Consider the following 10,248-nt stretch of genomic DNA (forward strand, 5'->3'; position numbering starts at 1 on the left):
ATTATATGAGGCTTCCCAGGTGCCTCTGTTTGGGAACCACTAATCTAAATCAAAATAAGAATGCCCTCCAAAGATGCTGAGAGTCATCCAGCTTCTGCTTAAACACTTTCAGTAATAGGAAGCTATTAACTCTTTTAAAGAGTTCACTCCATAAAATATTTATAACATTTAATTAATTTATTCATTTATTCAACAAAGTGTGTAGTCTTCCTACTATGAATCAGGTATTAGAGATACAAGAATACAAGCTCTGTGTCATCATTGTTTAGTTGTTTGTTTCTAATTGTAAAATATATACATTTTCATTTCACACAGATTTGGAAACAGTGGTAAAATAAGGACAAATTGCACTTTACAGATAGCAACAATCTTCTTTTTTTTGAGAGGTTTTCTCTATAGGGCGCGTGCGCTCTCCAGACAGACAGAGAGAGACACAGAGACAGAAAGCGAGAAATCACCCCCCCAGAGGGGATGGTCACACTGCAATCCCTTCTCCTCCATTCTCCTCTCGGGATCTTGGGCACGCACGCACATGTGCCCGGCATGAGTTTTAAGCCACTGGGTCCAGGACACGAACCGCGGTCGACTACATGGGAGCCCAGCGACATAGCCATTACGCTAACTGCTGATTCCCTTCTTTTTTTTAACTAATAGTTTTTTTCCATTAATGAGATCAACAAACTGGCAAAACTTTAGACAAGCCATCCTAGAAAAGACATACATTAGTACAAATCAATATGTTGGATATGGAAATAAAGACATCATTCCTGGCCATATAGAAAGAAAAGGCATTATAGAAGAAAAAGTAAGCAATATGAATATTTTGGTGTACTTCAAATTTAATACCATTTTCTTTCTACATTTAAAAAGTTGGGATATCGATCGCGTGGGCTTGTTAGGAGTGTCGCCTGACAGATCCAGACGGGGCTCGTGAAGATGCCTTTGGCTAGAGATTTACTACATCTGTCCTTGGAAGAGGAAAAGAAAAAACATAAAATGGCTAGTTCAAAGTCCAAATTCTTCATGGCTGTAAAATGTCCAGGCTGCTACAAGATCACTACGGTCTTCAGTCATGCTCAGACAGTGGTTCTGTGTGTCGGGTGTTCACCAGTGCTGTGCCAGCCAACCGGGGGAAAGGCCAGACTCACAGAAGGTTGTTCATTTAGAAGAAAGCAACACTAATGATCTACACAACTTGCTAAATTTGTTGTTTTCTCACAGAAAGCCTTATCATAAGTTCAGTAATTCTAGTCAATCTGCCAAAATAATGTAATTATGTTTGATTTTGTAAGGTACAACAATGATCTCCTATTGTGGTGTCAGTTTTTCAATTAAGTTTTGATTATGACTGAAAAGAAAAAGTTGGGACATCTTTCTGAAATAGTAATATATTACTATTACTACTATTTCTACAAAATCTCTTTCTATTGTGTGCTTTTAAAATAGCATGATATTTCATTTTATATAGATAGTGTATGTGGCAAAGCTCATGGAAAATGTGTATTATTTAAAAAATGCAGGGCTGGCAGGTGGTGTGGTGGTTAAGGGGACTGGATTTCCACATGGACAATCATGGTTTGAGTCCCTGACCTGGTGGCTTGCTTTCTCACTTTCCCTCCCTCTCTCTCTGTCTGCCCCTCTCTGGTCAAATTAAAATAAATAAATAAAGTTAAATAAAATAATTCTTTAATAATGAAACAAAAAATAGATGGATTTCAAATTTTTTGCACCAAAATAAATTAGTATTTTAATTCCAATTACCAAGTTTATGAAGTCACTGTGTGTGTATGGGTGTCTGTGCACACACATGTATGTATGGATGTATATGTATGTGTGTGCGATAGCTATTTAGGTTATTTCAAAATGTTCACTACTACAAAAATACTGCAATTAACTTTCTTATGAAAATTTTCCAGCATTTCCAGTTATTCAGGTAAATATCCATAAATAGAATTTCTGAATTAAAGGATATAGACTTTTAAGTCTTTTGAAATACAATGCCAAGTTGTGTCTTTAAGAGGAATGATCCAATTTCTGATCCCATTTCAATGATATGAAAATATCTATGCCTTCATATTCTTGGCAGTTCTGGTATTCCATTATTTTTAATTTTAAAATCTCTAATAATTGAAAGGTTCTATCCTGCATTGTGCTGACATTTGCCTATCCAAAGTTTCAATCTATTGATCTGACTTTTGTCTTTTGGAGCTTTGTGGAATAAGTTCAATTCTTCTCCTTTTTACAATGAAATTTCAAATATTTGAGAATGATTATCATGTACCCGCTCTGCTATGTCCCCAGTTATAATATTTTTTTTTGCCTCAGTAATTACCCCTATAACTTAGTTTCTAGGTTCTTCACAGTTCTGACTTTACTGTTCTTGATAAGACTTAGTTACTCCAAGTATTTATCTTAAACTATGAAAGCAAGAAGTACTATAGACTAAATCTTAGTCTCTCATATGTTGACACCTAATCCCCAATGTGATAATATTAGGAAATGATATTGGGAAGTGATTAGGCCATGAGGGTGAAGCCCTCATGAGCGGGATTAGTGCTCTTATAAAATGGGCACTGAAGAACTCCCTGACTCCTGTCGTGTGAGGACACAGTGAAAAGACTATTGTCTACAAACCAGGAAGCAGGTGAGGCTGCATCAGAAATTGAACATGAGGGTGCCTTGATCTTGGATTTCTCAGCCATTAGGACTGTGCAAATTAAATTCCTATTGTTTATAAGCCACCCAGTCTACGGTAGCTTGTTATAGTCTGAAATGACTAAGGCAAGGACTGAAAGGACTGTCACTGCCTAGAACACTACCTCTTTTGTTTTGAATGTACTTCTCTTCGTGTGAGCTAAGCAAGCACTAGCTTTCCTTGGCAACTATGTCCCATCCCTGGCTCATAAAGAGATGCTATCAACCAAAATTCCCAAACGTTGTATAAACAATCTCATACTGATATCAGGTATTATCAGCATTGCACGGATGCAGTTGTTTTCTGAGGTCCAAGTGCAGAACTTTAATAGGAATCAATGCAATCTTTAGTTCGAGCTTGTCAGGATCTTTTTGAAACTGATTTCATTGTCAGATGTGTATCTTCTAAAAACTTGATAAGGCTATCTCTTGGCTTGTAGTAATTAAGAAAAATATTAGATGATGTCTATTGTAGAGTCCTCTTGCACCATGCTAGTCTATTATTGACCTATTACTCAACAGACTTTAGGTATAATGCCTCGCTACTTGCAGCATCACCGAACATATGTGTGCAGGTATGTATGTGTCTGTGGACATATGCGCTTGTTGCCAAGATAATAGAGGAAAACTTTGTCACACTGCAATCCCTTCTCCTCCATTCTCCTCTCGGGATCTTGGGCACGCACGCACATGTGCCCGGCATGAGTTTTAAGCCACTGGGTCCAGGACACGAACCGCGGTCGACTACATGGGAGCCCAGCGACATAGCCATTACGCTAACTGCTGATTCCCTTCTTTTTTTTAACTAATAGTTTTTTTCCATTAATGAGATCAACAAACTGGCAAAACTTTAGACAAGCCATCCTAGAAAAGACATACATTAGTACAAATCAATATGTTGGATATGGAAATAAAGACATCATTCCTGGCCATATAGAAAGAAAAGGCATTATAGAAGAAAAAGTAAGCAATATGAATATTTTGGTGTACTTCAAATTTAATACCATTTTCTTTCTACATTTAAAAAGTTGGGATATCGATCGCGTGGGCTTGTTAGGAGTGTCGCCTGACAGATCCAGACGGGGCTCGTGAAGATGCCTTTGGCTAGAGATTTACTACATCTGTCCTTGGAAGAGGAAAAGAAAAAACATAAAAAGAAACAGCTAGTTCAAAGTCCAAATTCTTACTTCATGGATGTAAAATGTCCAGGCTGCTACAAGATCACTACGGCCTTCAGTCATGCTCAGACAGTGGTTCTGTGTGTCAGGTGTTCACCAGTGCTGTGCCCTCCAACCCGGGGAAAGGCCAGACTCACAGAAGGTTGTTCATTTAGAAGAAAGCAACACTAATGATCTACACAACTTGCTAAATTTGTTGTTTTCTCACAGAAAGCCTTATCATAAGTTCAGTAATTCTAGTCAATCTGCCAAAATAATGTAATTATGTTTGATTTTGTAAGGTACAACAATGATCTCCTATTGTGGTGTCAGTTTTTCAATTAAGTTTTGATTATGACTGAAAAGAAAAAGTTGGGACATCTTTCTGAAATAGTAATATATTACTATTACTACTATTTCTACAAAATCTCTTTCTATTGTGTGCTTTTAAAATAGCATGATATTTCATTTTATATAGATAGTGTATGTGGCAAAGCTCATGGAAAATGTGTATTATTTAAAAAATGCAGGGCTGGCAGGTGGTGTGGTGGTTAAGGGGACTGGATTTCCACATGGACAATCATGGTTTGAGTCCCTGACCTGGTGGCTTGCTTTCTCACTTTCCCTCCCTCTCTCTCTGTCTGCCCCTCTCTGGTCAAATTAAAATAAATAAATAAAGTTAAATAAAATAATTCTTTAATAATGAAACAAAAAATAGATGGATTTCAAATTTTTTGCACCAAAATAAATTAGTATTTTAATTCCAATTACCAAGTTTATGAAGTCACTGTGTGTGTATGGGTGTCTGTGCACACACATGTATGTATGGATGTATATGTATGTGTGTGCGATAGCTATTTAGGTTATTTCAAAATGTTCACTACTACAAAAATACTGCAATTAACTTTCTTATGAAAATTTTCCAGCATTTCCAGTTATTCAGGTAAATATCCATAAATAGAATTTCTGAATTAAAGGATATAGACTTTTAAGTCTTTTGAAATACAATGCCAAGTTGTGTCTTTAAGAGGAATGATCCAATTTCTGATCCCATTTCAATGATATGAAAATATCTATGCCTTCATATTCTTGGCAGTTCTGGTATTCCATTATTTTTAATTTTAAAATCTCTAATAATTGAAAGGTTCTATCCTGCATTGTGCTGACATTTGCCTATCCAAAGTTTCAATCTATTGATCTGACTTTTGTCTTTTGGAGCTTTGTGGAATAAGTTCAATTCTTCTCCTTTTTACAATGAAATTTCAAATATTTGAGAATGATTATCATGTACCCGCTCTGCTATGTCCCCAGTTATAATATTTTTTTTTTGCCTCAGTAATTACCCCTATAACTTAGTTTCTAGGTTCTTCACAGTTCTGACTTTACTGTTCTTGATAAGACTTAGTTACTCCAAGTATTTATCTTAAACTATGAAAGCAAGAAGTACTATAGACTAAATCTTAGTCTCTCATATGTTGACACCTAATCCCCAATGTGATAATATTAGGAAATGATATTGGGAAGTGATTAGGCCATGAGGGTGAAGCCCTCATGAGCGGGATTAGTGCTCTTATAAAATGGGCACTGAAGAACTCCCTGACTCCTGTCGTGTGAGGACACAGTGAAAAGACTATTGTCTACAAACCAGGAAGCAGGTGAGGCTGCATCAGAAATTGAACATGAGGGTGCCTTGATCTTGGATTTCTCAGCCATTAGGACTGTGCAAATTAAATTCCTATTGTTTATAAGCCACCCAGTCTACGGTAGCTTGTTATAGTCTGAAATGACTAAGGCAAGGACTGAAAGGACTGTCACTGCCTAGAACACTACCTCTTTTGTTTTGAATGTACTTCTCTTCGTGTGAGCTAAGCAAGCACTAGCTTTCCTTGGCAACTATGTCCCATCCCTGGCTCATAAAGAGATGCTATCAACCAAAATTCCCAAACGTTGTATAAACAATCTCATACTGATATCAGGTATTATCAGCATTGCACGGATGCAGTTGTTTTCTGAGGTCCAAGTGCAGAACTTTAATAGGAATCAATGCAATCTTTAGTTCGAGCTTGTCAGGATCTTTTTGAAACTGATTTCATTGTCAGATGTGTATCTTCTAAAAACTTGATAAGGCTATCTCTTGGCTTGTAGTAATTAAGAAAAATATTAGATGATGTCTATTGTAGAGGCCTCTTGCACCATGCTAGTCTATTATTGACCTATTACTCAACAGACTTTAGGTATAATGCCTCGCTACTTGCAGCATCACCGAACATATGTGTGCAGGTATGTATGTGTCTGTGGACATATGCGCTTGTTGCCAAGATAATAGAGGAAAACTTTGTAAAGCAAATCACAACAGAGTTTTCTTTAAGAGGGGTTTTTGCTATAGGGCACATGCACATGCCAGAGAGACAGAGAGACAAAAAGTGAGTAATCATCCCCTGGGGGGATGGTGATTACTTCTTCTCCAGTCTCTCTCAGGATTTTGGGCATGCACGTACATGCGTCCAGTGTGAGTTTCAAGATGCCAGGTCTGGGACTTACACCACAGTTGATCATGTGGGAGTCCAGTGACACAATCACTATGCCATCTACTAGTCCCACAACAGATTTTTTAAATTTAATTTTATTTATTATAATGTTTTTATATTACATTGAATCACATATATCTTTACATTGTATTACATTTCTTTTTCCAGCATGATTACCATGCATGTCAGTCAAGACAAAGATATTACTATCCACATCGTCATTATCAAATAGCCTTTCATAGTTTTTTAGATCATTATTGTTGTTATTTATTCTCATTATTTTTTTAAAACATTCAATCACTATATATCATTTGGCTTGTATAAATAATTTACCCAACATGAAATACTTCTCAGATCAGTCCAGTTGAGACTACTATACATATTATCATCAGCAGGTAATAAATCATTTCTGTGTCCCACTAATGCTATGCCTCTCTACTTGTTCTCTTGCTATACTTCTCCATACTCTTCCCTTCTACTGCCCCATTCCACCCTGTCTTCTGCATCTATAACTGTTTTCACTGCTTTTATGCCATCCAGTATTTGAGTCTTTACCATAAAGTGCGAATAATTGATATATATTAAGTGAATACATACAATATCATCTTTCTTTCATATCCTGGCTTGTTTGACTCAGCAATAGATCCTCCATATTTGATCACTTTCTATCTAATGCCAGGGTGTTGCACAGCAAAATATTTTAAATGTGCAAAACTGTGTTATTCATTTGAATAAATATATGTAATATATTAAGTATTATAGTATGTTAATGTATTATATACTAAAATATTACATAGAATATTTATATTAATATATTAATAATATTAATACATATATGTTTATATTAATGTTACAAGATTGATAATATATAAATATAACATGTATAATATTGTTATATATTAGTATATTGATAAAACATTTATGTATTATCATATATTATATTTATTTATTTTATATCTATATTTATGTTAGATTATTGGAAAAGTCACAATGTATTTTTCTGTTTTAAAATTTTATTATTATTTTATGAGTCTATGTTGATAGACTCCCATGTAGTCAACCGTGGCTCGAGTCCTGGACCTGATGGCTTAAATTCATGCCCAAGATCCGAAGAGGAGAATGAAGGAGAAGGGATTGTGGTATGGCCATCCCCCCGGAGGGGGGCAGGGGCTGATTTCTTGATTTCTATCTCTCTCTGTCTTTCTGGTGAGTGGTGAGTGTATGCACCCTATAGCAAAACAAAACAAAATGAAACAAACAAACAAACAAAAAACTCTCCAAAAAATTAAAATTGTTTTAATTTATTTTATACGTTTAATCACTGTACATCACTACAGCTTGTAAAATGAATTTACCCTACATGAACATACTTCACAGCAGTCTAGTTGAAGTCTAGTGAAAAGTCTGTAAGTATTAAGTGGAGACATAAAATGTGTCTCTTTCATAGCCTGGCGTGCTTAAAAAAAACTTCCATATTTGTCCATTTTCTATCAAATGCCAGGGTCTTTCTGTGGTTGTTTTTCTGTTCGGTTTTTTTTTTCTTTTTTTTCTTTTAATGTCTGAATAGTATTCCATAGTGTATATGTGCCACATTTTCTCAATCTCATCTGTTCACAGATATTTGGGTTGGTTCCATATCTTAACAATTGTGAATAATGCTGCAATGAACATAGAAGGCCCTTGGTATCTATCCAAATGATAGGGATATGCTCAGTTGGAAAAGTACTTTCACATCTATGTTTTTCTATGCAAAAATGTGTCATAACTCTTTCAATGACCGACAGTTGGTCAACTTACCTTTCTCCTAATTCTCCCCAGATGACTACTTCTCTTCTTTCTATTTAATCCTAGAATGTTTGACTACTTTCTAATTGTGACATAATGTTTTTCTTTGGCAAATTACACTTTTCTAGCTTACAGATAATGTTTCTGGTTAATCTACCGACTGCTATTTCCTTCTCAAAACTCTCTTTTCTTCCTCGTCCTCCATCTTCTTTTTCTCCTTGTTTGTCTTCTTATTATACTTCCTTTCTCTCTCCTCTTTTTCTCACTTTCTTCCCCCATGAAAGAACAGCTCAGGCTACAATGTTTCCCCTTAATATTTCCATTTCAATGTTTAATGCATGACCATGAATTGGTCATTACTACCTCCAGAGAATTTGCCTCTGCTTTCATTGGAAAAATGCATCTTATCTCTGAACCATTGGTTAAATTTTAGTGACATTAATTCTGAATTGAAGAAGATAAGTTTTATGATGTGCTTTTTTTCATGTTTTATATTTTTATTTTCAATCAAAATAATTTTCTTTGTTTTTTTTTTTGTTTTTGTTTTTGTTTTTCCAATAGGGCACGTGTGCTTGCCAGACAGACAGAGAGAGAGACAGAGAGACAGTGAGAAATCACCCCCCCGGGGGGATGGTCACACTGCAATCCCTTCTCCTCCATTCTCCTCTCAGGATCTTGGGCACGCACGCACATGCACCTGGCGTGAGTTTAAGCCACTGGGTCCGGGACTCGAACCATGGTCAACTATGTGGGAGTCCAGCGACATAGCCATTATGGTCACTGCTGGTCCCTCAAAATAATTTTCTTAAGAAAAAAAAAATCACTCTTCATTCTCCCAGGGATCAGCCAACTACTCTCCTTCTTCTGTCCAAGACTCCTCTAAGGCCAGTGAGTTGTTTATAAATTTAATATATATCTTTTTTTTTCTTTAAGTTTATTTGATTTCTTTCTTTCATGAGGAAAAGAGACATACAGTGGCAAAGAAAAAGACACACACCCTCAACAGGGTCTCATGATAAGGCTTCTCAGCCTTCTTAGCTAGCTAGGATCATGGGCACATATATGTACACCCAGTGGGACAAGTCAACCTGAGAACCAAACTTAGATCTTCCCTGTGCCTCTATCATTGCAGAACCTTATACTACTGCTGCCCTTCCACTAATGGGCTCCAGTTTGCGTTGCTTGGACAGGATAGGAGGAAGCCAGGAAAGTTATCTGTCATGATGTGCTTTTATTATTATTTTTTAATTTATTTTATACATTTAATCACTGTACATCATTACAACTTGTAAAACGAATTAACCACCAAGAGCATACTTCGCACCAGTCCAATTGAAGATATCATGCATGTTATCATCAATAGATAATCCTCTATTTCTGTGTCCTTTAAATGTCTTGCCTCTCCATTTGCTTTTAAAGTTCAGGTAATTGGAACATTAGAGTTTCTTGAAAGGAGCAATACAATCTTTATGCCTATATCTGTAGATGACCATAAAATGACTACCTTTTCCTGGGTTGACAGAATCAAAGTTTATACAGGATTCAGCTATATGTGTCGATCCCATCCATTCTTATGTAACATTATTTGTAATGAACAAGAACCACAAATTGGGGGTTTGTTCCAAAGGTAGTATACAAGGCGATCATATCATAATATATTTATAACCTGGAAGAAACCTTTGAAATGATCAGGTATGGCTCCTTCAATTTTTTACTTGAAGAAACTCAGATCTACACCAATTAAGGGCATTCTCTAACATCGAAATCCAGTTAGTCTGGCTAGCAAGTGGTGTGGTGGTTAAGGCACTGGATTCCCACATAGCTGACTACAGTTTGAGTCCTGGACCCTGCAGCTTAAAAATCACAGTGGATACATGTGTATATATGCCCAAAATCTCAAGAAGAGAGTGGAAGAGAAGGGATTGTGGCATGGCTATCTCCCCCACCTCCCCTGGGAAAGTTATTTCTCACTTTTCCTCTCTCTGCCTCTCTCCAGTAAGTACATGTGTCCTATGCCCCCCCACAAAAAAAATCCAGTTAGTGGCATTGCCATGGGTCTATATTGTCAAGAAAATTAGAGGGAA

General features: G+C 36.3%; 2 pseudogenes; both read left to right on the forward strand.

Annotated features, from left to right (window-relative positions):
• The first annotated feature begins 936 nt into the window (after window positions 1-936).
• On the forward strand, window positions 937-1,249 carry LOC114009634 (40S ribosomal protein S27-like pseudogene; annotated as a pseudogene).
• Window positions 1,250-3,788: 2,539 nt separating this feature from the next.
• On the forward strand, window positions 3,789-4,117 carry LOC102477082 (40S ribosomal protein S27-like pseudogene; annotated as a pseudogene).
• The last annotated feature ends 6,131 nt before the right edge of the window (window positions 4,118-10,248 follow it).

This window comes from Tupaia chinensis, unplaced genomic scaffold (genome assembly GCF_000334495.1).
Source record: "Tupaia chinensis unplaced genomic scaffold, TupChi_1.0 Scaffold000576_2, whole genome shotgun sequence".
Classification (NCBI taxonomy): Eukaryota; Metazoa; Chordata; class Mammalia; order Scandentia; family Tupaiidae; genus Tupaia; species Tupaia belangeri.